The following is a 27,825-nucleotide window of genomic DNA, read 5'->3' as shown; positions in this document are numbered from 1 at the left end:
ACCCTGGCATGGGGGGAATAGATGGGGAAGGGGCCCAAACCCATCCCCCTATCCACCGGGGTGCTGGGTGTTGAGAGCATCTTCATGTCTCTTTCAACCTGCCTGGTGAGCTCTCTGAGTCACCCAAGGCAGTGTCCGAGGCTTGCAGGTGGCCAATGGGTGTTCAGGCTGCACCTAGACGGCTTGGGAGCTTTAGCATCCCCTGAGCCTGCTAACACCTGCTAGAGGGGGCGGCACAGACAGCTCCCTCCAACAAGGATGGGGCATGGAAAGGCGAGGGGGCACCGGAGGCTGTCCCATGGAAAGAGTATGAATTAGGAAGCAGGAATCCTGACGTCTTGTCTCTGCTCTGCTCAGCTCCTAGCTGGCTGTGTGACCTGGAGCGAAACACTCATCCTCCTCCTCAAGCCTTCCTTCCCCTACAAGGGAAAACTTCCAAAGGAGAAGGCACGAAAATCCAGACAGCCTTGTTGGGGCCCAGATCCAATGCCTGCCCTGGGGACTCTGCAGGTTTGCTCCACAAACAGGCACTGCCAAATGCGGAGCGATCCTCCCCAGGGGGACACGCCGGCTCAGCATTCCCCCCCACACCCCTGGGCTGCAGGACGGGGAGAGGGAGGGCCGGGCTGTCAGAGGCCCCGAAGACCACAGATCGGTAAACTTGCCGGCTCCCTGGCCAGCTGCCTGGCCAGTGCGTGCCGCGGGGCACACAGACGCCACGCTGCAGCGAGGCAAGTGTGGACCATGCAGGGAAACCCAGCCCCGCTGCTGAATCAATAAGCCAAAGCGCCCGTCCCCCCGTGAGTCAGCGGTGTTGCTGCCGAGTGCCAAGCGAGGCCAGGGAGGCCAAGGGAAACGAGCAGGGACGTGGAGTCCCAGTGCTGAGTCACCTCCCTCCCTAACCCTCAGTTTTTCTCATCTGGGAAAAGGGATCGCTACTGCCCACCTGGTGGGGTCATCCTGAGGTTATACCATACGAAATTACGATATTCCACCCTCGTGGACCAACCTGCAAAACCAGCACTTTGGTGTTTCAATCCAATACACAGACGGGCACAGCGTACAGCCCAGGCACAATAAATGTTGGCAAAACTGAGCCCAACAGGATGTGCTTTCCTCATCTGTGCGACGAGCGTAAAACTTCTTGTCATACCTGCTCCCAAATCCCAAATATAACAAGCACGCAGCTCACCTTAGTTCCTAAGGCAAGGTCCCAAATACACCAGAGCGTGTGTGTGATAGGCTACTAATATACTTCCATGTGTATTACATCAAATATAACTAGCCCATCGGACATCTTTAAAATGTTTAAGTTTAAAAAAAAACAAACAAAAAACGAGTCAACATGTGGTACATCCATACAATGGAATATTATTCAGCCACAAAAAGGAATGGAGTCCTGATACGCATTATGATCCAGGCGAGCCCTAAAAACGTTATGCCAAGTGCAAGAAGTCGGTCACAGAAGGCCACATGTTGTATGACTCCACTTGCATGAAATATCCAAAACAGGCCAATCATTAGAGACAGAAAGATTAGTGGTGGTATACCCATGGCTGGGGTCCTTGGAGGGAAGCAGGCAATGATCGCTAACAGGTACGGGATTTCTTTACCCGGTCGTAACAATGTTCTGAAATTGACCATGGTGAAGGTTGCAGAACTCTGTAAATATCAAAACCACTGAATTGTACACTTTTTAAATTTTTTTTCTTTTGGGGCCCCTGGGTGGATCAGTTAGTTTAAGCATCTGACTCTTGGTTTCAGCTCAGGTCATGATCTCAGGGTCGTGGGATCGAGCCCCACGTTGGGCTCTGCGCTCAGAGCAGAGTCTGCTTCAGATTCTCTCTCCCTCTCCCTCCTCTCGGCCCCTCCCTGCTCATGTGCAATCTCTCACTCTCTCTCTAAAATGGGTAAATAAAATCTTTAAAAATATTTTTTTCTTTTTATGTACTTTTATTTTTTTTACTGAAGTCTAATTGACATGAAACATTATAATTACCTCAGGGACTCAACATAATGATTCAATATTTGTTTGTTAATTTATTAATTTATTTTAGAGAGAGAGGGAGAGAACACAAGCAGGAGGGGCAAAGGGAGAGGGAGAATCTCAAGCCGACTCCGAGCTGAGTGCAGAGCTTGACGGGGGGCTCGATCCCATGACCCTGAGATCACGACCTGAGCCAAACTAATAGTCAGGCACTCATCCGACTGAGCCACCCCAGCACCCCAATGATTCGGTATTTGTATATATTGTGAAATGATCACCACAATAGCTCTAGCTAACATCCATCACCATAGTTACAAAATTTTTTTTCTTCTTGTGATGAGAACTTTTAGGATCTATTCTCTTAGCAACTTTCAAATATGCCAGACGGTGTCATAAATTATAGTCACCATGCTGTATATTGCATTCCCATATTGATTTTACAGCTGGAAGTTTGAACTTTTTGACCCTCTTCACCCACTTTACCTACCCTCCCAGCCCCCACCTCTGGCAACCACCCATCTGTTCTCTGTATCTATGAGCTTGGTTTGTTTGGGTTTTTTTGTTTGTTTGGGGGGGATTTTTTTAGATTCCACATATAAGTGAAATCATATGGTATTTATCTTTCTCTTATTTCATTGAGCATAATGCCCTCCAGGTCCACCCATGCCACAAATGGTGTTCTTTCTATGGCTGAATAATATTCCTTTGTCTATAGACCACATCTTCTCTATCCACTCATCTATCCAAGGACCCATAAGTTGCTTCCATATCTTACCTATTATAAATAATGTTGCAATGAACACGGGGTGCCTGTATCTTTTTGAGTCAGTGTTTTGTTTCCTTCAGATAAATACCCAGAAGTGGAATTGCTGGATCATACGGTATTTTTTTTTTATTGACATATAATTGACACACAGTATTGTTAGTTTCAGGTGTACAACATAATGATTCAACAATTCCCTACATTCCTCAGTGCTCATCATGATAAGGGTAGTCACCATCTGTTACAAAATGACATTATTACAGTCTTATTAACTATACTCTCCAGGCTGTACTTTTCACCTCCATGACTTATATATTTTATAAGTGGAAGTTTGTACCATATTTCTATTTTTAATTGTAATTTGAATTTGTGCACTTTTTTTTTTAAGATTTTATTTTTAAGTCATCTCTATACCCAATGTGGGGTTCGAACTTATAAGCCTGAGATCCAGAGTCACATGCTTCACCGACTGGGCTAACCAGGCACTTTAAATGGATGAATTGTAGAGTACATGAATTATATCTCAATAAAACTGCTGTTTAAGAAGGTGAGTCAAGTTCAAGAAGAAGGTTAACTGAGGAACAGTCCAAGTGGTACAGAAATATGAACAATGCTCAAGGTGATACAAGAATGACTAGAACTTGGGAAACACTGAATTGATAAGCTGTAGGTGGATTCAAATCCTACCTCCTGAGTGGCCATCGGGGGTAATGACTTTGCCCCTCTTGACCTCAGTGTCCTCATCTGGAAAACAGGAACAAGAAGAGTTCCCACCTCCGGGAGCTACCATGAGAACTAAGTAAGTTATCAGTGTCTGGTGTATCCTGGGGGATAGATAGACGGCAGCATCGTTACCTGTCACCCCCTGGCTTTGGAAAAAAAAAAAAACGGAGGCTCACGGAGGTGATGGGACCTGCCTGAGGTCACAGGCTGGGAAAACTGGGGCTCACCCTCTGAACCTCCGTCTTCAACTGTCCCAAGTCCCTCCTACCCAGTCAAGAGGCCTCACCCAAGCCTGCCCCACCCAAGCTGATAAGTCCTTTCCTGAAAGTGAGCCCAACCCGAGCCAGCCAGGGACTTGCTGATGGCCTGCCAGGGGACAGGGCCTCCGAGAGCCGCCCAAACTCTCCAGCCCAGCGAGGGAGGTACAGGTACACAGGCAGAGGGCAGAGGGAAAGGCAGGAGCCTAGCACAGCGCATTCCACGCAGCCTTGCTGCTATTATTACCTGGTTATCACTATTACTCACTCTCCTCATTGTTATTTTCACCCAGATTTTCTCTGGGACACACCAGTCATTCATCAGACAAATATTTATTGAGCGCACCTACTGTATGCCAGGCACCGTACTGGGGACAGGACACTGAACGAGACAAAGTCCCTGCCCCCCTGAGGGTTATCGTCCCCTAGGGAAGACAGACATTAGAGAAATAAATACATAATCCTCAGACTGCAGGTTGGGCTATGTACTAAGAGGGGCAGGAGTGGGGGGGAAGGGCTTGGGAGGGCTGTCCTCCACCTCTGCCCCCATCCTCTCTCACCTGAGGATGACCGCCTCCTCACAGTCCTCCAGGTTTCCACCCAGCCTCAATCCCAAGTCCATTCTCTGCTCAGCAGCCAGAAGAATCTCTTTAAAACCCAAACCCACATCCTATCATGAAGGGCCTCCACACTCACCATAAACCCCATGGCGCCCTGCACTGTACCTCCCACCTTGCTTCCTCTGTTCCTTTGGTTCTTCTAGCATTTCCAACTTGCTCCTGCCTCAGGGCCTTTGCACTTGTCAGTCCTTCTGCCCAGAACACTGCCCCCCAGGCTCTTCAGATAGCCTCTTTGTCACCTTCAGGTCTCAGCTCAAAGTTAATTTCCTCAAAGAGCCATTCCCTTATTCCCATCTACAACAGTTAACCTGGGGGCGCCTGGGTGGCTCAGTCAGTTAAGCCTCAGACTCTTGCTTTCGGCTCAGGTCATGGTCCATGGGCTCAGGGTCATGAGATTGAGCCCTGCACTGGACTTCTCACTGGGTGTGGAGTCTGCTTGAGATTCTCTCTCTCTCCCCCTCTGCCTCCCCCACCCCCGACCACTGGCACACACGCACTCACTCTAACAACAACAACAAAAAAACAGACACCTGACTCTCATATCACCTTTTATTTTCACCACTGTTCTTAACCACTATCTAAAATTGTCTTGGGGCACCTGGGTGGCTCAGTCAGTTAAGCATCTGACTCTTGATTTTGGCTCAGGTCATATCTCAGGGTCATGGGATGAGCCCTCCAGTGGGCTCGTGCTGGGCATGGAGCCTGTTTACAATTCGCTCTCTCCCTCTCCCCTTCTGCCCTGCCCCCCGCTTCCCCCCCCCAAAAAAATAAATTAATAAGTAAAATAAAAAATAAATAAAACTGTCTGTCTTATTAATGGGACAATGTACCTGCTTCTCCCCACTAGAATGTCTGGCCCATAAAGGCACTGAATCCTGTTGTATCCTTAATAGAGAGGTGCCTGGAGCAGAGCCAGTACTCAATAAATAGCTGCATGGAATGGATGGATATATGCACACATGGATACACGGATGGATGGGTGAATGGGCAGAAGGGTGAATGGGTAGATGGTTGGATATATGGATGCATGATGTATACACTGATGGACAGACAGATGGTGGTAAATTAATGGGTGGGTGCATGGATGGATGGATGGATGGATGGACAGAAAGATGGTTGGATGGAAGGATAGATGATGGATGGATGGATGGAAGGATGGATGGACAGATGGATGGGTGGATGGGTCGGTGGATAGAAAAAAAATAGATGGGTAGATATAAGGATGGACAGAAGAAGAAATGGAAAAGTAGATGGAGGGTAGATGGAAGAATCAATGGGGGACCACATCCTTTGGGTGGTTCTGACCATGTATTCATGAGTACAGGGTCCTAAATTCAAATCTCTCATGAGTATGGTTTTCTGAATGGGCAAAATAAAATAAAGCATGTAAAGCATTTAGCAAGTGCTCAATAAACATTAATCATATTATTTTAGTTATTGTTAAGTACTGTAATATATATCTAGGCAGTTCACATTTTGGCTGATTTTTGTGTGGTGTTGTGTGTGTGTGTGTGTTTTGCTTGTGTTCTACAATGACTCTGGATTGTTTTTGCAATAAGAACCACCCTCTACAATAATTCTATATTGTTTTGGTAATAAGAACCACCCACACAGTTACACTTAAAGCTTAGCATCTCTCTCCAGCATCATCTTGGGTTTCAGGCCTGGTCCAGCCGCCTACCCTCCAGCTACCCCCTCACACTAGACACACTCTGGAAGCTGAAATCCCCCAGAATCGTGCTCCCCCTGGAAGTACTGTCAAAGAAACCTGTCTGGAGACAGTAGCATGTGAAGGGCACAGCCGGGTCAAGGAGACACCCAGGTCACAGCCCAAGCCAGCAACACACAAGGCCTACAAGCCAGACTCCTCCCTCTGTGGTCCACCCCCCAAAAAACACAGTTCCTGGCTGCGAATTCAGTACCACATCCCACAACAAGAGCCAGATTACCCATTCCCAAGTTTGGGAGACATTTGGGATGTGCCATGCTGTGGGTATAATATCCGATCTGGAGAACCCCAGGGGTACCCCCAGGATTCAGCAGCCAGCCTTCAGAACAGCTGAGGTGGGTGAACGGGGCCTGGTGCACCACTGATGGGGGGCAACGGACAACAAAAACAAGTAGTGGGTTTCAGGATCAGCCCCAGGGGCAGGCACTCCAAATTACAGACATTGGCTTGGGTTGTCTGCCTCAAAATACAAACAGCCCCGCGTAGCACCAGCAAAAGAAAAATAGTGAACCACTATGACTGCCTATTATTGGTCACTTACTGTGTGCTGGATGTTTGATCACCCAGTCAAAGGTGTGGAGCCCTGGTTAAACGTCCTCTCAAGCAGGGGCCCCTGGGGGGCTCAGTCAGTTGAGCTTCCGACTCTTGTTTTCGGCTCCGGTCACAATCTCAGGGTTATGGGATCAAGCCCTGCATCAGGCTCTATGCTCAGCGTGGAGTCTGCATGAGATTCTCTCTCTCTCCCCCTCTCCCTCTGTCCCTCCCTCTACTCATGCTCTTCCTCTCTCTAAAACAAATAAAATCGTGTAAAAAAAAAAAAGAAAAGGTATTCCCAAGCAATGCAGAATCAGACGGCAAGACGGTAGCGTTATTAACAATTACAACCACAGTTTATTACAAGGATTCCGCGGGATGATCACAGTGAGTACTTAGCACCTGGCCTGCTCAGTCAGCGTTTTTGTTACAAATGTTCTAAATGACAATAATTGGGAGGGGGCCCTGACCGTGCGCCTGGCTCTGCCCGGAGACTTCACATACTGAGGCACAACCACCTTATAAGGGGAGACCTCCTACTAGCCCCATTTTACGGACAAAGAAACTGAGGGTGGATCAAGTTGCCTAACTTACCCACGGTCCCGGAGCAAGTCAGGGGCGACATCACGTCCCTCCATGGGTATCACCAACCCTAAACTCGCCTCTGAAAGCCAGGCCCCATTAACCCCTTCCTCTCTCTGGCCCTCCGGGTCCCAGTGATGTCCAGGTGACACCCTAGTGTTCAGACCTTCTTAGAGGTGGCCGGCTGACCCTGCCTCTTGTTCCGGGCGGCTGAGCCCATCCTGAAACACAGACACAGCCAAGGGAGGAGGAGGAAGGGTTCCTGGTGAGCTCATCTTACAGGGGCCACTTCCAGCCCCCTGGGACCATCCAGCTGCCTTCTTGGACAACAACCAAGCCTCCATGGGGACAGGAAACATCCCTGAGCGATAAAGATCAGGACTGGCTTGTAAGAGCATCCAGACGCTTTGTGTGGCCCAAGCCCCATTCTGAGCAGTCCCCATCTCTGACACCAAATGGAGCAACGTGGAGCACTCCCCGGAGGAGGTGGTCTGGGGGTCTCCCCAGCCTAGTGTCCAAATCCACCAGTTGCACACCACAACATTCCTAGGAAGGGGCTCACCACTCAACACCAGAAAAAAATACACATGCGTATAAAATGATAGCTAGGAGAAATTACGCATTTGCTGTGTGCCAGGTACCTCTAATCCCTTCACATGCATTAACTCACTGAATCCTCACGTAGCCTCCCTTTACAGAGGAGAAACGGAGACTCAGGGAGGGGATGTGACCTGCCTAAGGTCACACAGCTAGGAGGTCCCAGAGCCAGGAATGGAACCAAGCCAGCTGAGAATAAAGCCGACATTCTGAAACCCAAGACATGGTGCTGACATCTTTCAATCATCGGCATGAATGCACGGTGTGACTGACACGTCTAGAAATCATACTTCAAAATATTACCACTGGTTATCTTTAGAAGTGGGGTTATAAGAGTTTTATCTCTTCCTTTTGGGTTATCTGTATTTCTAAATGCTCCACAATGAAAAAACGAATTGTATTATAATGTAAACGTATATAATGTAAGTGTATTATAATAAGGACAGAGAGAGAATAAAAATTCTTAATTTGGAAAATGAAACCAGAGTCACTTAACAAGCAGTAATCTCAAGCCACCACATGCCAGGCGTGGAGGGGACAGCGGAATAAGGCAGGAGGACCCGCCAAGGGTAACTACGAAGGTATGAAAACCCCACAGTACTGCGGAGAGAGGCATGCACCAGGTGGGGGCCTTACCTAGCAGCGCCACCCACCCACCCACCCAACAGGACAGCACAGACAGCGACTCGCCTTTCACCCCACATTCACCAAGCTGGGAGGCAAGCATCGGCATCCCCATTTCACAGGTGTGAACACTGAGGCAGAGAAGAAGGGCAGCCACTCCCGTGGCTGGGGACCCAAGAGCCAGGGCCCCATGGTTCCAAGCCTGGGCAGTGTCTTCAGGCTCCTGCTGAAGACAGACCTGGAAGAACCACCTTTCGGGGGTGACTCAGGCCTCGGAACAGGAACGGGGTGAGACCCAGGGAGCCCCCGCGGAAGCCCAGCCGACCCCGACTGAAGCCAGGGCAGATGGCTCACACTTGGGCTGCTGGGTCAGCCGGCATGCTGGGCATTCCAAAAATTCCTCCAAAACTTTTTGCTGCATACCCCACCCCGTTGCCAACAAAATCCCCGTTTTTAATGAACCAAAAGAAGGAAAAGCAGAGGGGCCGTGATTAAGGCACGTGGACAAAGGCGATCCTGGGAGGCCTGAAGGCCTCTTTTCCGGAGTAAGTGCCAACAGTCACCAGCACCTGTCGCCTCTCCAAGAAGGAGGTGGTCTGTTAGTTGCCAACACTTCCCCTCGCATCCAAACCCCGGGTGCATCATGGGAAACAGTCTGGCTGCAAAGCTGACAGAAGAGGGACCAGGAGAACGGTGCCCCCTGGGGCCCTGCTCTGCATCAGAGCCCTGAGCACACCACTCTCCGCCTCCTCTTCTCTCTCCAGGGGCCCTCGTCCCAGGCAGTCCCAGGCAGCCCCAGGGCTCAGTACAGGCCCTGGTACACAGTGGGTGCTTAATAAATAACATAGATGAAAAGGATCAACGGTCCCAGGGGAGGAAAGGAAGCGCTGTGCTGGAAATTCTCAAGGGAAGGATGGGGGAAGATGGGGAGAAGGCATCGGGCTGCCTTGAGCGTTATTATAGGGAGGCTGGGCTTGCAGGAGGCAGGCCTGAGTTCAAAGCCAGGCTCTGCTACGTCTACCTCAAGCTGAGTGAGTAAGAGGCTCTGGGAGCTACCCACCAGTTCCCCTTCCTCGGTGAAAGAGGTCCAGAGAGGGGAAGGGGCTCACCCGAGGACACACAGCAGAGTAGCTGGTATTAGAACCCAGAGTCCTGACTTCTGGCCCAGAACTCATTCTACTACACTCCATGTCCTCTCCCATGACCTAGGATCCCTTCACGTGCCGAGTTGAGCGCCTGGCGAGCAGGTAATCAGTTCCAGAAACAAAGGCAAGAGTTTCCAGGGCTGGGGCCTAAAATGAAAGAAACAATCATGGGCAGCTTCCCAGGCCAAAGGGCCCTGGGAGTCCCCACCCCCCAAGTGACGGCCGGCCCAGGGCCCAGGGCAGCGCTCCGCAGGCAGAGTGCCCACCAAGGCCCAGGCTTCACGCCCGGGCCGGTCGGCCAGCGCCAGTTCACAGGAGGACCTCAGTGTCCCCAACGCGCTCGCTGGCATCCCCTTCTGCTGGGAGGCCCCGCACACCCCGAGTTTCCTTCCCCCAGCAGCGTCTCACCACCCCCTGGGTAAACAGGCCGGTCCCAGAAAGGGCTTTCGTCACTGAGGACACAAAACAAAAAAGAAAAGAACTATGAACAGTCGGCTGGGAGCTACAGCCTGACCCGGAGCCTTTGGAAATGAAGCTGGGTCCCCGACGGGTGGGACACCACCTAGGACATTCACACAGGAAGGGGTTCCGGGGCTCCCTGCCTGCCACCAGCCGCGAGCAGGGGGGCCAGGCGCTCCGGCTCTCAGGGGCTCAGCCTCCTCATCTGTAAGATGGGAACCACACGAACAGCGGTCTTCATAGGCTGAAGAAAGGATCCCGTAAAGGATGCGATAAAATAATGCACAAACCCACGTGTCCGTCCGAGGAGCTGGAATATAAGAAGCAGCCAATCCAAGCTGTTACTTCTTATTATAGCTCCTGTTACTATTTCTACTGCTACCACAAGCAAGAGAGATTTATATCGTGATTTACAGAGCAAGTCCTTGGCGTATCTTACACACATTTGTTTTAAAGACCCTAAGGTGATCTATTTATGGGGGAAGAGTTCCCATCTTTCGATGTGCAGGAAGCTTTACACGGTTACCTCCCCCAGTCCCACAAGGACCTCACAGGGAAAATCTTAGCATCTTCTTTCTGCAGATGAGGACTGAGGCTCAGAGAGGTCAAGCCACTTGCCCAAAGTCACACAGCAATGACGTGATGGAGAGAGGACAGAATGCTGGGATGGTCCAGCTCTGTCCTCCTTTACCACCAGGGAGGCGGCAGGGGGAGGGGGTCAGGACCCAGGGGCTGCAGTCAGGCTGTCTGGACCTGCATTCACCCTTCCCAGTAGGGACCCTGGGCATGCGACTCCCTCTCTGAGCCTCAGTTTTCTCCTCTGTCAAATGGGGCCCTGAGAATCAAATGAGACACAGATGTGCACAATGCCTAGGAGAGAATGAATACTCTCTACTTCTTGGTTTTATTTTACTATAAATAACAGCAGTGTTCTCAAAAGCCGAGTCTCAGCAAGTGGAAGAAAGGAAGCCTCAGTCATCAACCCCAAACTTCTTTTTTTTTTTTAAAGATTTTATTTATTTATTTTGAGAGAGAGAGAGGGAGGGAGATCATGCACAAGCAGGGGGAGGGACAGGGGGAGAGGGAGAGAATCCCAAGCAGGCTCCCCCTTGAGCATGGAGCCCAATGTGAGGTTCGATCTCAAAACCCTGAGATCATGACCTGAGTCGAAGCCAAGAGTCGGATGCTTGACTGACTGAGCCACCTGGCCACCCCAACCCCAAACTTCTGAAGGCACAGAGGACTGGGGAGAAAACCACCAGGTTCACACAGGTCAAAGGCTATCCTTTCTTGCCTCCAGTGACATCTTGGCCCATCTGAGACTCACTTTACGGATAAGGAAATGCTCAGAGAGGTGAAGCGACCTGCCCGGGGTCACACAGGAACCCCATGCGTGGGGCACCCCAGAATCTCTACCTACTCCACCCAGCTTCCTTCAGAAACCCACCCTGAAACCCAGCAGAATCCCATTCTCCCCAGCACAGGACTGGGCACACGATCCACACAGGTTCAATGTTCATCAAATGAATGAATGAAGGAGTGAGCTAGTGCCCTCCACCCCTGTGCCTAGCTTGGGTGGCCTCCACAAATACTCACAACCATGGGCTCCTGAAGCCTGCTGAGCACTCCCACCACAGGCAGTGGGAACATTCCTGAAATGCAGAGCTTCCAGGGCTCCTCCCCAGCCGGACTTGAGAGTGCGGAGTGGTTTATAAAGGGACTTGGTCCCTCCCCAGCAGGTAATGTCTGCCCTGGGGGAGACAATGTCATATCAACAGGGACCCGTTAACAGACAGCCCTCCAACTTCAGCAGAGGGGGGCAGAGCACCTGCACAGAAGCAGAGGTCCTAGAAGCGTCCCTCTCCTCACCCCTTTCCCCAAGGCCCTGCGGGTTCCCAGGACCAGAAGCAACCGGCCCTGGGCCTTTGCAGACTAATAACAATACGAGATAACAATGAAGATAAGGCTGAGCCCGTACATTCATCAGCACGCACTAGGTATTAGCCCAGTTGATGAGGCAGACGCTAGTTATCACTCCCAGTTTGCAGATGAGGCTACTAAGCCACAGAGGGGTTAACCGCCAGGCCCAAAGTCACACAGCAGAAGAGTGGTGGCGCTGGGATTTGAGCCCAGGCAGTGGGAATACAGATCCCCCACAATATTCCCAAGGGGTATGGGGAATGTCCAATTCCACAGAATTCCGCATTCTACCCCAGTAACGCTCCAGGCACCAGCGGGCTGATCGTCCACTTCGTGCCAAGTGTCGCACAGCTTGGCCAACGGTCACAAGCACGGACCCTACATCCACTTCCCAGACGGGAAAACTGAGGCTCAGAGAGATAATGCGACTGGTGGAAGGTCACGTGACCCACAGGGGCAGAGCTGGGATTTGAATGTAAATCTGACTCCTCCCCAGCCTCCCCCTAGCCTCACTGTGCTCCCCCCGACGCTGGCTCCAGGTACCACAGCCTGAGGAACTGTAAACCAAACCCAAAGCAAAAATCAATCAAGGGGCGCCTGGGTGGCTCAGTCGGTTAAGTGTCCGACTCTTGATTTCGGGTCAAGGTCATGGGATCGAGCCCCGTGTTGGGCTCCGTGCTCAGCGTGGAGCCAGCTTAAGACTCTCTCCCTCTCCCTCTGCCCCTCCCCCTCAAAATAAATAAATAAATCCTTAAAAAAAGTCAATCAAGACAATGGTGCCTCACCTTCACACCTCACATCACAGACACAAAATACCTCCTTAACCCAATATCGTGTTTGAGCTGCCCAGCAGCTCTGCTGGAGAGGGCACATTATTCCCATTTTCCAGATGGGGAAACCAAGGCTCACACCCGTGAACCGCCTGTTCTGGGCTATCACCTCTAACCAGGTCTCCTTACACAGAGAGAGCCCTGCTCTGATGTGTCCCACACCAATCAGGCTCCACGATTCTCAACGCCCTCTCCCGGCGGACCCTGCCCCCAGACTCCATCCTGCCCCACCAGAAACCTGATTGTGACAGGCTGCAGGACTGCTCGGGGAAACATATACTCCCTCCCTCTCCGCCTCCAGTGGGGGAGTATGTGGCTTTCTGCCTGACGCTGGGCTCGGCCATGTGACTTGCTTTGACCAACAGAGAGCAGAAGGAACCCCGCCCGAGTTCCTAGTAGAGACTTTCTGAGGCACCACAGGTCCCCACTGAGCATCTGCTGTCCACCAGAGAAAAGCTGCTGCCCATCAGCCTGGGTATCAAGATGAAGAAGATACATGGGGCAAACACGCACCCAACTCAAAGCCTGATGTCCAGGCTGCCCCCCAAAACCCAGCCAAGTTCAGCTGAGTCATCTGCTGACCCAGGAGCATGAAACACATGGTTTGCCATTAAAAACCACTGCAACCCTACTGGGTATTTACCCCAAAGATACAAAAGTAGGGATCCAAAAGGGTACGTGCACCCCGATGTTTATAGCAGCAATGTCCACAATAGCCAAACTGTGGAAAGAGCCAAGATGTCCATCGACAGATGAATGGATAAAGAAGATGTGGTATATATATACAATGGAATATTATGCAGCCATCAAAAGGAATGAGATCTTGCCATTTGCAACGACGTGGATGGAACTGGAGGGTATTATGTTGAGCGAAATAAGTCAAACAGAGAAAGACATGTATCATATGATCTCACTGATATGAGGAATTCTTAATTGCAGGAAACAAACAGGGTTGCTGGAGTGGGGGGTTGGGTGGGAGGGATGGGGTGACTGGGTGATAGACACTGGGGAGGGTACGTGCTCTGGTAAGCGCTGTGAATTGTGCAAGACTGTTGAATCTCAGATCTGTACCTCTGAAACAAATAATGCAATATATGTTAAGAAAAAAAGAAGAAGAAGAAGAAGACGGTAGCGGGAGGGGAAGAATGAAGCGGGGGAAATCGGAGGGGTAGACGAACCATGAGAGATGATGGACTCTGAAAAACAAACTGAGGGTTCTAGAGGGAAGGGGGTGGGAGGATGTGTTAGCCTGGTGGTGGGTATTGAGGAGGGCACATTCTGCATGGAGCACTGGGTGTTACGCACAATGAATCATGGAACACTACATCTAAAACTAATGATGTAATGTATGGGGATTAACATAAGAATAAAAAAAAAAAACACTGCAACCTGGGAGATGCGTGTTACACAGTATTAGCATAGGAAAACCGGGCTGATACAAAGCCACCTATTTCTAGAGGGAAGCAGGTGGGCAAGTATCTCCCAGGACACGGCTCCCAGCAGGCTGGATTCAAACCCAAGGGCTGCAGGAACTATCACCCTCCCTACAGTCACGCCGAACGCTACCCCCACGGCCACCAGTAAGCGGGAGCCCTCCGCTGTTCCCTCCCCCTGAAACACCCCAGCAGGCTCTCTCTCCAAGGGCCTCAGGAGGAATGTGCAACGTTCAACGGCTCAGGAGGGAAACGGCGCAGGCTAGATCCGCATCCCAAACCCCCTTTACTCCAACAGCTCCACATCCTGGAATCTGCCCTCCAGTCGGAATGCAAGAAGCGTGCAAACACACAGAACAGGGATGTCTATTACACCACTGTGTCCCGGCAAAAACCAAGCTGCTCAAAGCCCATCCACAAGGGGTCTGTTCAATAACTAACGCCTTCAGGCACTGGGGTATTATTCAGCTGTTTAAAGAGTAGGGTTCAGTCAACACATTCTGAAATAGGGAAGTATCCAGATCTATTTTTAATTTATGTGTGAAATTCTTTGTTTGATCATCACTGTTGTTAAAAGACTATGTCTACACATGCGGATTCATTTGTTTATTCCATGACTGTTTGCAGAGCAAACAAGTGAAGACAGATAGGGTTTCTGCCTTCTTGGAGCATAAAATCTAGAGGCAGAGGAGGGTCAGGGTAACAACTCCACCACAACATGTAACAAGAACAGTAACAATCAGCATACTGAGCATTGACCACGTGCCAGGTCCCTCATCCTTTACTCTGCACAGCAACCCTCAGAAGGAAGATCTGTGATTCACCTCTGGTCACTAACGAGCAAACTGGGGCTCAGAGAGGTTAAATCACCTGCCCAGGGTCACACAGCCGATAAGTAGCAAAACCAAGATTCAATGCCTTCCATGTGGCTCCAGAGTGAACATAAAAATAACTTAGATAATTAGCAGAATGTGACAAGGGCTGGTGCGGGAAGACTCACTTGTCACTCAAAATAATATCATTTTGCCATCTTTGAAGTATGTGGTGTGTTACCTATTACTTTCACAATACAAATATATATATATAGCATTCATATGTGTATCACTTCTGACTTAGTGATATAAATATCCCAAGATCACGCTTTGGGGACATAATTTATATTCTTAATAGAGACAAGGCTATAGAGCATTTCAAAGGTCATCTAACTGAGCAATTAACTGATGGAGCAGTGATATGAAGCAGAAGTCAATCCATGATCATTTGCACACCTGTCTCCCTTGGCTTCCCTGCCACGTTTTCCTCCCATCCGATTGACCAGATTCCTGAGGAGTGGATTCCTGAGGGCAGAGGCTCTTTTGAATTGCCCACATCCCACATATGATGCTCAATAAAATATTCATCACATTGAAGGGAAAAACAATGTGTGTGTGTGTGTGTGCACATGCACATGTCCCCCTCAAATGAAACAGTGTGTCCTTTTAAATGATAGGAGTTTGAGTAGTGGGAGTGGATAGGACTCCCAGCGCCTCAGCTTCATAAACTGCAAGATCAACTGTCCCCCAAACAGGCATCACCCAGGTTTGTTGTGAAAAATCAAAAAAAAGAACAAAGAGTTTGCCCAGAGCCTGGCACACGAGGGGTTCAGTGAACAGTGGGTATTCTGATGTGGTCTGTGCTTTACTTATATTCTGTCCAACAATCCCATTTTCCAGAGTATGAAACTGAGGTTTTAAGAGGGAAGTGGTTTGTCTGGGGTCACAGTCCTATCTGCCTACGTGAGTGGGGTAAGGAATACTGAACTCCTAGCCAGAGATCTTCCTGCCCTCTTTTTTTTTTTTTAATTTATTCATTTGAGAGAGAGAGCAAGAGCAAGAGCACGAGTCGGGGGAGGTGCAGAGGGAGAGGGAAAAGCAGGCTCCAAGCTGAGCGGGGAGCCCCACGTGGGGCTTGATCCCAGGTCCTGGGATCATGACCTGAGCTGAAGGCAGACACTTAACCAACTGAGCCACCCAGGCTCCCCCTTCCTGCCCTCTTTTATAAACCTGGCAAAACCTTCCTGCTTGGGTATTTAGAGAGTGGCAGGGGGTGTAAAGAGAATGTTTATCCCGATGGTCTTTCATTCATTCAAGTGTGCTGGGCATACCAATTAGCATGCAATTCTCCAGTTGAGCTATGTCTTCGCCTGGGCTGCTCCTTCTGCCTGGAATGTCCTCCCCTTGCCTCCTACTCATCCTTCAAGACTCAGCTCAAGTGTCACCTGTGGCTGCCCTGCCCCCCCACGCCACCCCCACACACACCAGGTTGGGAGAGGCACTCCCTGCCTGAACAACATCCTGAAGATAAGCCAAAATGATAATTATCACGCCCATGACTTAGTGAGCGCAGACCGGTACACACACTCTACCTGGTACTTCCATGTACTGCTTCCCTGAATTCACGTAACAACCCTCTTAACGAGGGGAGTAGCCTATCGTGAGCCCATTTTACAGATGAGAAAGTTGAGTCTCAAACCAAGTACGATGCCTGAGACCAAGCCAGGAAAGGCAGGGCCAGGGTATGCCCCCAGTAATTCCCCCCACCCCGCCCCGCCCCGGGCTCCTTCCTTTCTATCCCTGTCTCCTCCTCAAAGCCTCCCTGGACTTAGCCTGCTGCATGCTGATTCAGCCTCACCACCCTGAGCCTTCTCTACTCCACCTCACAGATTCCAAACATCCACAAGCTGCAAGCTGGAAGCAAGTTCAAATCCCTGCTCTGCCACGGTGACGGGCAAAGACCTTGCCCCATTACAGAGTCCTGAGTCCGGTGGAATGGGAATAATGAGCCCCACTCCCTCACACGGGAAGGTGGCGAGTCCAAGTGTGAAGTCCCAAGGATGTGGATGTTTATAACCATCCCTGGGCAGGTAGCGCAGGCGCGCTCAGCAAGGTCTGCTAAATTGGACAGAATACTGGCACGATCTTCAGGCCACCTCCCCTAGGGGGGGGTCCCTCTTCCCGAGAGACTGCTCTGCGTCCAGGGTCTTCAACTGCGTGCCTCTCTAAATAGCATACTGACCAACGTCTATATGCAAGTTCAGACAACCACCTCTCATCTGGATTTTTCTAGCAGCTCCTCGCTGGCCTCTGAGCCTCCTCCTAAGAGCAAGACAAGCTTCCCAAAACACACATCTGACCCTCTCCCACAGAGAAACTTCCACAGCACCCCACAGCCCTGGAATAAAGTCCAAACCCCTGCGAATGGTTGACCTGGCCCTGACCAGCACCTCCGCCAACACCCCACGCTCCCTCCTGCGTTCAGGCCGTTCTGTTCCCTTTTTCTGGCCCACAACACCATCCTCTTCCCGCTGGCAAGGTCTCCAAGAAACTAACCCCCCTGGCCCCCACCCCTCCCCCTGCCAGAAGGGAGGCATCACCCCCTCTGCCCATTATCAGAGCTCTCCCCTCTAGACAACTGCCTCCTTCACCAGGCTTTACCCCTCAACATTGTGACTGCTGGCCCCCTCTTTGACACAATGTCTTGAAATATTTATTGCATGGCATGCATGCATGCATGAATGAAGCACATTTAAAATATTCTTCAGGGGTTCCTTTTCTGAATTGGTCAGAGATGTATTCTGGAGATGCCGTGAGGGAAGATATGCTCAAGCCCACACAGTGGGCTGTTCCATTCTCCTGTCAAGGTCAGCCTTGAATAAAAGCCCCCAGGACCTCCAAGTGGGGGTGGGGCTGTAGGGGGGGGTCATCCACCCTCAGAATCTGGGGTGAGGGCTGAAACCCCAACATCAAGAATCAGCACAGCTGCCTCAGTGGACTGCTGGAATGTAATGCCAGGAGGACAGGTCCTACAATGCCCTGTGTCGGCCACATAGTAGGTGCTCAAGACACACGCTGGTTGATGAAAGGAGTGTGCTCACGCGCCCAGACTCCGTAGTGGAACCCTGCACTTGTCTCAGTTAACTGCACCCTCGTCAAGCACACGAATCCTTTAAAAACGATTCCCCCTAGAACCACCAAGCCTGGGGCTAGTGTCTGCACCACTTCCTTGGGAACTGTCCCAGGGAGGAGATGCCAGTGTCTAGAGGTGAACACATGTTTGTCCAGGAGCCTCCAGGGATTAGGAAAAGGAAAGCTGAGCCAAGGGAGAAGCCTTGTCCAAATGCCCTGGTTACTGATTAGCCAAACCCCAGAGCTTCTCTCTGCAAGGAGGATCAGAGGGGCCATAAACCCCTCTGGAGGAAAGATCGAGTTAAATGTCCCTCTAATCCTGCAGTTTAAAAAGACAGCAAGTTGCCTTTCTGGAGCTTCCCGGGAGACCGTAAGGGAAGTGCAGGGGATGGGACCTGGGAAAGAAGGGGCCATAGAATGAGGGCCCACTAATATTTACAGAGCCCCTACCTGTTTCATACCTATCACACCTATTAACCCAGCCAGCCACTCGGAGGAGGGAGCACTTTGACCCCCAATCCCACCCCGTTTTGCCCCGAGGGGAGACCGGGCTCCGAGGGGCTAAGTGTTTTGCCCAAGGCCACAAAGAAGCTGCAAAGAAAAGCTCTTTCTTTGTGCAACAGGTACAGCCCTTTCCCTTCCAAAAGGTAATGGCTGCTCCCGGCTAGAGAAAGTTCACTCCCGGGCGGCAGGAAGACCAGGCCACCTAAGGCGGGGCGCGGAGGTCACACACCCCGATACAGGACGTGAGCAGGGTTTCAGGGCGCGGCGCCCCGGCTCCGAAGCGAGTGTGTGCCAGGAGGGTGTGGAAAGGTCGGGGCTCGGGTGGGGGTCAGCAGGCTACTTCCCCTCCCGAGGGCCCCGCCTGTGGCCCGGAGCGGCGCCGCCAGCGGGATGAGGGCCATCCGAGCCTGCCCGGGAGCAGGGGGACCGAGCCTTAATCCCATCAGGGCGTCTCAGCCCTGGGGAGGCGCGTGGAGGGGAGCGCAGGCCCGGCGGGGAGGGAGCGTCCGGAGCCCCGGAGACCCGGCGCCCGAGGGGCCCCGCGCGCTGCTCTCTCCGCCACCCCCGCTGCCCGCAGGATCATCTCGCCCCGGGCTCGGCCTCGCCGGGCACCCCCCCCTTCCCAGTGCCCACCTCCGGGCCTCCAACCCGCACGGACGTCCAGATCCTAGCGGCTCCAGGCTGGGTACCCGATCTCCGGCGATCCCCCAGCTCCCGGCCACCAGATCTCCTCTCGGAATCCACTGCCAAGGCTCGGACAAGCGTGGGGGGACAGGGAGGTGGGAGGTGGGGATCAACTAGCTCCCAGTCTCCAATCACCGACCCCCGCCACCCCCAGGCTGGAGATCGAGTGGGACCTCAGGCCGCCAGTGCCCGATCCACTCCTAGGATCGACTCCCAAGTCTTCAGCCTGGTGGTGCGGGATCCATTGGCTGCCCTGTGCGGGATCTTCCCGCGGGATCCACTCCCAAGTCTCGGGAGACACATCCCCAGGCTCCCAAATCGGGATTCCCCCCTCCACGCAGACCCAGAGCCGGGGGAGATCCACCGGGTCCCCACCTCTTCCCCGGCCAACTTTGCCAACTTTTCTCCCGGGGCCTCAGCCGAGCAGAAACTTGGCGGCCATCGCCCCCCGCCGCCTCCCCAGCCCCTTCGCGGGCCGGGCACTGGGGGCAGACAGCCCGCCCCCACAGCCGGCGGCCGCCGCACAACCTACCCTGCAGCCGCCGCCGCCTGCCCGCGCCGCGCCGCCACCTGCCCGCAGCCCGTGGCACCTGCCCGCGCCGCCGCGGCCCAGCGCAGCCTAGCCTGCTGGGGGCGGGGCCTCGGGCGGGGAAGCGCCCCCGTCGCCATGGGAACGGCGGCCGGCGGCGCCTGCGCGGAAGGGCCCGGGGCGGAGCGCGGCCGGCCCGACCCGCGAGCACCCGCAGGCTCCTAGGCCCGGGGACTCTCCGGCGGGTCAGAGGTCGCGAGCGCGGCGGGGACACTCCTCCCGGAAGCGCTCCGCCCCTGCGAGTCCGACCCCGCAGCGCGCGACTCGGAACGTGCGCGTGGTGCCGGTCCGCGTTCTAAGGGCCACCCCCCAGGCCTCGGCCGGGATCCGCCGGCAGCGGGCGCCGGCCCGCCGTCGGGCCTGCGCTCCCGAGAGCCTAAGGCAGCCGGGGAACTCCGGAGGCGCTGGGTAAAGCCTCGCCCGTGGAATCGAGCCGGCTGCGGGCGCTCGGCCGGGAACAGGCGGGATTTGCGCGGGACGCTGGCGCCCCCTCGCGGCGGGCAGGGGCACTGCACGGCGGGGCTCGCGGGCGTGGCGGGAAGCTGTTCACTGCACTGGGGGCTGGTGCCTACCGTGTGGGACGCTCCTGCCACTGTGTTGTGGTGGGGGGCCAGGGGTATGAAGACTTTGGGACAAGTTGAGAGACTCGTAGGAATCCGCCCCTAAACAAGAAAATGCCTGTGTTGCTATCTTTCACTCATTTCATGCCATCTTTATTTAGCACCTACTGTATGCTGGGCACCCAGTGGTAAAGCAGCTAGCAATATCCGGGCTCTCGTGGAACATACAGGCACTTACAAAATAATTGCACAAGTAAATTGAATTGCATTGGAGACACGGCTTCCTAAGGAAAGGCACTGGGCATGAATAACTGGCGGTCCTAAAATCCTGTGCATTTATTCTGAGTCAGTTAGACCTCAAAAAAGGTAAAGAGAGAGAAAACATCACACTGGCTTTGGGACAATTGGTGAGAAGCTCTCTTGCCTCATCTTTCTCTTGGTTTGTTGGTGTCTTTGTGTAAGGGAGGGTACCCCTGTTGCTGGAGACACACGATATCCGTTGTTTGTACAACAGTCTTTTTTTTTTTTTTAAGATTTTATTTATTTATTTGACAGAGAGAGAGACACAGTGAGAGAGGGAACACAAGCAGGGGGAGTGGGAGAGGGAGAAGCAGGCTCCCCGCAGAGCAGGGAGCCCGATGTGGGCCCGTGACCTGAGCTGAAGGCAGACGCTTAACGACTGAGCCACCCAGGCGCCCTGTACAACAGTCCTTTTGAATTGAGGACCACCACCCCCCATTTTACCAAGGAGCAGCCTAAGGCTCCCTAATTGACTCAAAAGGTGAGGTAGAGGCCTCATGCCATCTTACACCCTAGGATAGTCTCCTTTAGCATCAGGATGTCTTAAGCACAACCATCAATAGGACCCAACTCGGTGACTTTTAAATATGACTACCACCCCTAGGGGTAGGAGACAGAGAATGGTTGCACTGAAAGTTAAAATCTGTCAAAATCCACGTTTCAGCACGGTTTTTACAAGACAGCTGTATGTTCTAGGAGCAAAGGCAAATAATTGTTTATTGTCTGCTCCCTTCTCTAAAGTTCCTGGAAGCAGAGACTTTTGTCTCTTTTGTTCACTCCTGATTCCCAGGGCCTAGAATGGGGCTTGGCACATAGTAAGCACTCAATAAATATTGAGTGCAATAAATATTGGGTTAAATGCATGAATGACCAACACTGATAGTGTATCATCTGCCCCCTCTCCTCTCTAACCTTATAGGAACTCCCTGTCTCTCAAGCAAATCTTGATTAACCAGAAGGTGTGGACTGAGGGTTCTGTTTAACCAAATGTTGCATGTTTCTCAGCTCCCAGCCAACTTAGTACTCTACCTTGGCATCTCCTCCCTATCCCAGAATGTAAGCACCATAGGGGAGAAGACAATCCTCCTCCTGCCACCACCCACAGAAACCCCAAGCCCAGGCGTATCCCCAGCTCTGACCAACCCTCCCCAAATCTTTGCCCCAAGAGATGCCCAGCCCCAGTCCAGCGTCAGCCCTTCTGCCTCTGTCAAGCTTTGAGGGAATCCCAGAAGTGCCCAACTACAACTCCCAGAGTGCTCCTGGCCTCGAGAGGGGGAGGACTTCCTGGTTCAGCCCCTCAGCCGATTTCCCCCTGCATTCCTGTAACCTTCCATCCACCAGAGAGGCTGCCAGCCAGCACGCCCCCAGAGATTATACCCTGACCAAAGAGGTGTCAGGTTGTACATTGTTTCCAGAGCCAACACTCCCACCCCTCTTCCCAGCTCTGGCTTTTCTCTTCCTGGGGATTGAGGACAATGGCCCCTGGGGACTTTCCCAGGACCCCTCCTCTGTGATCTGCCCCTTCCTCCAGGAAGTCTGTCCTGATTTGGCAATCATAGAACTTTCTGCAATGATGGAGATGTTTTATATCTATCCTGCCCAACATTAGCCACAGTTGACTGCTGAGCACTTGAAATGCTGCCAGTGGGACTGAGGAACTGAATTTTAAATTGTATTTAATTTTAATTAATTTAAATCTAAATAGCCACATGTGGCTACGGCGACCATATTGTGCATATAGTTCTAGAACTCACACACTTCTTGGCAAAGACCATATCCATGCATTTTCATTAGTTCATACTTACCCATTTTGTCTCTCTTGTAACTTGCCTGCTTCTTGAGGGTGAGGGCCAGTATATTCTTTGAAATGTTTTCCCTTACCACCAGGCCTTCGCCCATGCTGTGCCCTCTGTCTGGAACACTTCACCCTTCACCTGCCCGTCATCTGTGACAACTACATATCCTTCGGATCTTTATTTTTTTTTAAAGATTTTATTTATTTATTTGAGAGAGAGAGAGAGCACATGAGAGGGGGGAGGGTCAGAGGGAGAAGCAGACTCCCCGCCAAGTGGGGAGCCTGATGTGGGACTCGATCCCAGGACTCCAGGATCATGACCTGAACCGAAGGCAGTCGCCCAACCAACTGAGCCACCCAGGTGCCCCTCCTTCAGATCTTTAACATCACCTCCCCTGAGAAGCCACCTCTGATTACCATGCCTGATTACCATACTGTGGCCTCTAAGTCTTCCACCCACCACTAAAGCACTAATCACACCGTAGTGCCCAATCACTTCCCCACCTTACTTTCTAGACTATGAGCTCCTTGGGAGCAGAGACTAGCACAAAGTTGACAATAAATATCCAGGGAATTCAGTGTTGAATAACTGGTGTCCCACGACGCGATCCAGCGCCTGGTTCACAGCAACGATAGCATATGTTGAGCCAAGTACTTTGCTGTGCTGTCTCCCTAAGTGCCATAGCGATCCTATTAGAGATCTTCTATTATTATCTACCGTTTACAGACTCGGCATCTGAAGCTCAGAAAGGCAAAGTAAATCACTTGAGGTCACACAGCTAGAGTATCTCAGTCTGGGTTCCCAAGGCAAAAGTCACTTGCTCATGCTTTATAGGGGGACGGAGTCCCAGCCCCACCAAAGTGAAGGAAAGGGACACTGAGGCAGGGAAAGAGCGTGAGCCAACACAACATGTGCCTTACAGGGTTGGCCGCAGCTGCTCCTGGAAACACAGCCGGGAGTCCCAGCACTCGGGGCATCTCCAGAGGAGCCATGAGAACTACTGCAGGGATGGAAGGCACAGCCCAGCTCCTGTCCGCCTTTAGTCACGGGTGGGTCAAGCTGCTCCTCGCTTCTGGCTTGTGTCACCTGCGCCTCCCAGCAGCCACGAGGGAAGCCAGTTCTAGAAGAAGAGGCACTAGAGCCCCCCCTGCCCCCCGCTGCCGCCAAGAGTCCGGGCCTGTCAGCTGGGATGACAGACAGCTGGGGATCTGGGAAGGCTGGTCCAACCCTCAGGCCACGTCCCTGCAGGCTGAGCTGGCCCAGTGGCTGCAGCAAGTGACCTGGGCCACCTGCAGGGGGAGGCGAGCCGAGGCTGGAGCGCGGCCAGCGCAGCTGGGTGGCTGGGAAGGACGCAGCGGAGCACACCTGAAAAGGTGCATCTGTCAAGCCTGAGACCGCCAGTAACCATCAGAACTGGGATTCAGATCCAGTTTGGACCAACGCCAAAGCCCTTCAGCAAATATGGATGGAAAGAAACAAATGAAGAACTGGATGACTGAGTGAGTGGGAAAATCCCTAGCAATAATCCACTCCAGATGCCCCCATTTTAAGGTAAAGAAACTGAGGTCCACAGAGGCGGAGTTGCCCTGACCAAGGTCACACCAAGTGCAGGTGGCAGGGCTGGGACCTGCGTCTCAGCCTCAGGCCTCACTCATGTTTCCTGCACTTAACTTCCTGGAGCGTCATGCTTCCTCAGCGCCAGCTGCTGTGGGCTCATTTGTCATGGCAGCATTCATAGTCAGCATCAGGGCGATGTCTCTAGTTCTCACCTGCCCAGCATCCATCCCCCGTCCTCAGCTAACCTCGGTTTTCCTCCTGGAAACCACCCCATCCCCCACCTGTAGTCCATATAGTTCCAGTGGGGTGAACCTTGGGACCTGCCTACCCTATCCCCAGTCCCCAACCCTGAACCCCCAATCCTAGGGCACAGGACTTAGGTCTGGCCAATCAGAACATCGCATCTTGCTGGCCACAATAATTGGTTCGTGGTGGGGGCATGTGACCTGAGCTTCCGCCTTGAGAGTTCGTCACAACATTTGCAGCAACTATGTGCAAAGAGAAGCTTTCTTTTCTTGGATTGCTTTCCTTTGGCCTCAGAAGGCCAGCCAGAAACCAGCACTGCAAGAGAGAGTCTGCCTGAGAGTGAAGCCAACCCAGCGGAAAACAGAGCTGAGAGATGGGAGGAAAGAGAGGTCCTGAAGATATTGCTTGTTCACCTGGATCCCACTGTGCCTGAAGCTGATCATAGAATTTTTAGTTCGGTAAGCCAATAAATTTCTCATTTCTACTTGAGCCAGTTGGAGTTGCACCTCCATCACTTATAACAAAAGACAAGACAAGCACCTACTCTGTGCCAAGTCTTATGCCAGATGCTAAGGATAAAGATTTTCAGACCCATTGCCCACTTTCTGGAAGTTCACAGTCTGTAGAGAAGATCCTCAGGTCCCAGGGAAATATGTAAGTCGGTTCCCTGGACTAGAATTACCAAGGCAGAAAGGAGAGCACAGTGCCAAGAATTTCAACAACTGGTGTTTAACTATAGATCAGTTAATCCCTATTCATGCCTTCTCCCAACCAGGGAACACCATACCCTTACCCCATTCCCATTTGGGGCTGGCTTTTCCCGCTTTGCCCAGTCTATCCACCAGCCCGGAGTGAAAGGCTATTGATTTAAGGAATATTGATTTAAGGCTATTGATTTAAGGAATTGACTGGGAAGAAACACACACACACACACACACGCACACAATTCAGACCAGCTTATCATCCACCTGGGCTTTAGTCACCAACCTGAATGTTTCCTTCAAAGGGAAGGAGACATTTTACAAGGTCATAGACTTATGTCCAAAGCTGGAGCCTGAGCAGAAGAGGCCACATTGGTGTGTGTGTGTGTGTGTGTGTGTGTGTGTGTACCCAAGCCTGCATGGGGAATGCATTCATAGTTTTAAATCATATTTTGAAAGGAATCTGCCACCTCCCAAAGGTAAGTCCGATTGGTCTAGAAGATGGCTATCTTTTGTAGATGGGTGTCTTAGTCTGCTCAGGAAGCTATAACACAGCACCACAGATTGAATGGCTTATCAACAACAAACATTTATTTCCCCCAGTTCTGAGGCTGGGAATTCCCAGATCGAGAGGCAGGTGGTGTCTGGGGAGAACCCACTTGCTAGTCTACACCCAGGGCTGTCTTCCTGCTGTGTCCTCACATAGCAGAGGGGGAGGGAGCTCTCTGGGGTCTCTTTTATGAGGGCACTAATGCGTTCATGAGGGTTCCACCCGCGTGACCTCCTCACCTCCCAGAGGCTCCACTTCCTAATACTATGCCCTTGGGGGTTAGGATTTCAGCATATGAATTTGGGGGGCACCCACACATTCAGCCCATTGCAATGGGAAACCAAGGCCCAGAGCCATTACTTTGCATAAGTTCACGAGCTCACACAGCCAGCTTGTAACAGAGCCTAGACTAGAAGCAGAAATCTGGCTTAGCTGGCTGTGAGGCTGGGAGAAAGAGAAAGGGGGGCAAGTCAAGGTCCTCCCCAGTCCCAGCTGGCCCAGCAGATCTCAGCCTGGACATCCCCTGCCCCTCTGCCCCCGGGCTGGGTCAGGTGCCCCTCCTCTATCCTTGTATCCAGCATCGCCCTGGGCTTTCTCTTGGCCTAAAGCTGCGCCTGTTGGTTGACGGGTGGCAAAATGTACGTCGAAATTTGACTTAGGCTACGTCTTATTCAGATACCTCTTCCTCCCCGAGCTTCCCTAAATCAACAATGGCAGCTCCCCCATCCCAGGTACCAAGGGAAAAAGCCCTGGAGACATCCTCACACTCTGCCTAATCCATAAGCACATCCAGTTGGCTTGACCTTTGCCCTTTAACATGGATCCAGACTCTGCCCCTTTCCCCTTCCCTCCCTCTCTGCCCGCCTCTCTGGTCCACCATTGTCTCTTACCTGACGGACTAAAGTTGCTAACTACTTCTCCTTCCTTCTCCCTTCTGCCTGGCTCTCCACCCAGCAGCCAGAGTGAAATTTTTATTTTTATTTTTATTTAATTTAATTAATTAATTAATTTAATTTATAGTTTTTAGAGAGGGAATGGGAAGGGCAGAGGGCACAGGAGAGAGAATCTCAAGCAGGCTTCACACCCAGCGTGGAGCCAGACGCAGGGCCCCATCTCATGACCTGAGCCAAAATCAAGAGTTGGACACTTAACTAACTGAGCCACCCAGGTGCTCCCTGAGTAATCTTTTGAAAACACAAGACAGGTCGCCACACTCCTGCTCAGGCCTATCTGCAGATTCTGCATCTCACTCAGAAATTAAAAGCCAAAAATCTTCGTTGCCGACAAGGCCCTCCATGCCCCCTGCCTTCCCCCAGCTTCTTTTCTTCCTGAAACTTGCCAAGCACATGCTCACCACAGGGCCTTTGCACCTGCACCTCCTGCTGCCTGGAATATTCTTCCCCCACAAACCCACATGGCTTCCTCCTTCAGCTCCTGCCCAAAGGTCACCTCCTCATGGCTTTCCGTGACCTCTCTGATCACTCAGCCTCTCCCTTCCCTGCTTCATTTTTCTCCATGGCCTTTATTAATATCTGGTATCTTATATACTGACTTGTTTATACCCTTACTGTCTTGCTTTCCTTCTAGAGTATAAGCTCTGTGAGGACAGCAGTTTTGTCTGTTTTCCTCACTATTAAATCTACAACACCTAAAACACTTCCAGGGATGTAACAGATACTCAATAAATATTTGTTGGACGGATGGATGGATGGATGGATGGATGGATGGACCATATTGTTCTATTCTGTTTGTCTGTCTTGCCCACAAAACCCTAAGCTCCTAGAAGGCACAGACTATGTTCTGTTCACTGCTGTATCCATGAAGGTCACATCGGGCTGGGCACATAAAAGTTGAATGAATGAGGGCGCCTGGGTGGCTCAGTTGGTTAAGTGACTGCCTTTGGCTCAGGTCATGATCCTGGAGTCCCTGGATCGAGTCCCGCATCGGGCTCCCTGCTCGGCAAGGAGCCTGCTTCTCCCTCTGACCCTTCCCCCCGCTCATGTGCTCTCTCTCTCTCTCAAATAAATAAATAAAATCTTAAAAAAAAAAAAAGTTGAATGAATGAACAATCCACCCCTTCGGTTAACAGATAAGGACATGGAAGCCAGGAAAAAGAAAGGGACTTGGCTGTAGGGCCATACCCAAGTGCTGGCAGCCACCTCTAGCCTCCCAAGCCCCATTGCTCACCTGC

The 27,825-nt window shown here is 51.9% G+C and overlaps 1 protein-coding gene across 1 annotated transcript in view; it reads right to left on the bottom strand.

Moving 5' to 3' along the window:
• Positions 1-19,537, bottom strand: part of KIAA1671 (KIAA1671 ortholog) — a 185,251-nt gene extending 165,714 nt beyond the window's left edge. The window contains exon 1 of the mRNA XM_035017236.1: positions 19,285-19,537. The gene's annotated coding sequence lies outside the window, so the exon portion shown is untranslated. The remainder of the gene's footprint in view (positions 1-19,284) is intronic.
• Positions 19,538-27,825: the final 8,288 nt, after the last annotated feature.

Source organism: Mirounga leonina, unplaced genomic scaffold (genome assembly GCF_011800145.1).
Source record: "Mirounga leonina isolate KUSES-001 unplaced genomic scaffold, KU_Mleo_1.0 Mir_171, whole genome shotgun sequence".
NCBI classification, from domain to species: Eukaryota; Metazoa; Chordata; class Mammalia; order Carnivora; family Phocidae; genus Mirounga; species Mirounga leonina.
This window is presented reverse-complemented; position numbering and strand designations above follow the sequence as displayed.